At 37.5% G+C, this 2,369-nt stretch overlaps 1 protein-coding gene across 17 annotated transcripts in view; it reads right to left on the minus strand.

The window, feature by feature from the left end:
* DOCK9 (dedicator of cytokinesis 9) overlaps positions 1-2,369 on the minus strand; it is a 356,429-nt gene that overhangs the window by 132,567 nt on the left and 221,493 nt on the right. The window lies entirely within an intron of this gene.

The following is a 2,369-nucleotide window of genomic DNA, read 5'->3' on the forward strand; positions in this document are numbered from 1 at the left end:
GAAAGAAAGAAAGAAAGAAAGAAAGAAAGAAAGAAAGAAAGAAAGAAAGAATAAAGAGCTGCTCTGTAAAGTCATAGAATCATAACTCTAGAACTCAAAACAATGTCAGGGTTCATTTAGTTCAACCCCTTCATTTTACAAACTGGGGCCCAGAAGGTTTAAGTCAAATCAAAGAAGCATTTATTAAGCAACTACTGTGTACCACACTGTGGTAGGGACTGAAGGTCACAAAGTAACAAGCATCAGAGGTCGAATGGGAATGAATCCTGGTTCCATGAGTCCCGTGTCAGTGTTTTTTACCCTTTACCAAATGGTGAGATTTCATTTGAGGTTTTTAAGCAAAAGCTAGATGATCACTTGTGAAGTGTACTATACAGGGAATTGTTAGTTTGGGTTGAACTGTGTAGCCACTGGGGTCCCTTCCCACTTACAAGTTTCCTTTGTTCTATCTCATTGCATTCTACTGTTCTGTGCCCCTCTGCTGTCTCTGCCTCCCTCCTGCTTTAGTAAAACCTCTTCCTCCTTTCCTCTCCTCTCTCCCTTCCCTTCTTCTTTCCTCTATCTTTCTCTTTCTATATAGAAAGTGATAAAGCTAGTTGTTCACTGATAAGTTTCAGAGTAAGGATGCTGATACAGTTGTATATGGAAAAAGACAATGGTAGGATGTGAAGTAAAATCAGACATAACAAAAAATCAAAGTCATTCATCTCTAAAGTTGCTCCATGGACTCAAAAGTCTCTTTCAAAACCTCCACCAAAATTTCTATTCACTGGATCGTCAGTGATTCTATAGATTCAATATACATTTTCAAATATCATCAATAAAAGTGAAAAAAGCCTTTTTTTTTCTATTTTATTTTTCTTCTTTCATCCAACGACCAGTACAATATGGTGGGGTTTTGTTTTGTTTTTTAATTACTCACTAATTTCATTGCAAATCTATCCCATTTCAACCACATTCTGGGTTAAATGGGTTTTTGTGCCAAAGGCCATTAATGATACTGTTTCCAATGGAAAATACAAGTTCTATGAATTAAAGTGAAAGTGATAAGCTCTCAAAATACAATATTTTTAAGTCAGGGACTTTAAAGGTTTTTAGGCACCCTTTAATTACTAGAAATAGCCTGTAGATGGATCTTCCCGCCTCAAGGCTCTCCCATTCCAATCCACTCTTCCATTTGATACTAAAGTGATTTTCCTAAAAGGAAAGTCTGTTCATGTCACTCCCCTACTCAGTAAACTCCAATGGCTTCCTATTGCCCCCAGGAGCAAATATAAAATGCTCTGTTGGGCTTCCAAAGCCCTTCATAACCTAGCCCCTCCTACCTTTCCAGTCTTCTTTCTCATTCCCTCCACTTCCATCCACTGACAATGGCCCCCTGCTGTTCCACAAACAAGATACTCCATCTCTCTGCTCCAGGCATTTTCTCCGGCTGCCCCTCAGGCCTGGAATGCTCTCCCTCTTCTGCTCCAATTACTGACCTCCCTAGCTTCCTTTAAGTCCCAACTAAAAATCTCACTTTCTGCAGGAAGCCTTCCCTAACCTTTCTCAATTGCAGTGCTTTCCCTCTGCTAATTATTTCCCATTTATCATGTATATAGCTTGCTTTGTATATGTTTGTTTGCATGTAGTCTTCCCTATTCAATTGTAATCTCCTTGAGGGCAGGGATTGTCTTTTGTCTTGGTTGGTTTCCTGGGTCTTTAGGATAGTGTCTGGCTCATTGTAGTTGCTTAATAAATGTTTACTAATCAAGTGATTGATAGCCAAAAGAGCTAGAAACAAGATTTCCCAGAAAGACTCAAATACCTTTGTTTCCTTTGTGAGTAACAAAAACTCATGTTTGTTAAGAAGGACTAAGTACTTTCCCCTATGTCTAGGGGATAAGTAGTGCAAGTATGGTTAACCCCATTTTACCGATGAGAACACTAAGGCAGACACTAAATAACTTGATCACTGTCTCAAAGCTGCTAAATTCCAAAGGTGGGATTTAAATATAGGTTTCCTGACTCCAAGTCGATACTCTGATTATACTATGATGTTTATTATATTGCTATTTAATATCAATTCACATGCTCAATTTAGATAGGCAAAATCATAGCTCCTTACCAAAATTTGCATATTAAATATGCAATCTTCCAAAATAATTGAGTTTAAGAGATTCATAAAATGAAATTCAAAAGCCAAAATCAGGATGAAATAACTAAATAACTACTTATGTGAAAGTGAATAAAACTTTTTTTTTTTAATCTGGATATTTTGGTTGATAAAGTTTTAACCTCACAAATGCCTTTTAGAGTAGGACCAGCAGGATTTGGTGTTTTACACACACACACACACACACACACACACACACACACACACACACACA

This window comes from Petaurus breviceps, unplaced genomic scaffold, assembly GCF_028583685.1.
Source record: "Petaurus breviceps papuanus isolate PSGF00001 unplaced genomic scaffold, PetGlider_PUasm1.0 90625, whole genome shotgun sequence".
Lineage (NCBI taxonomy): Eukaryota > Metazoa > Chordata > Mammalia > Diprotodontia > Petauridae > Petaurus > Petaurus breviceps.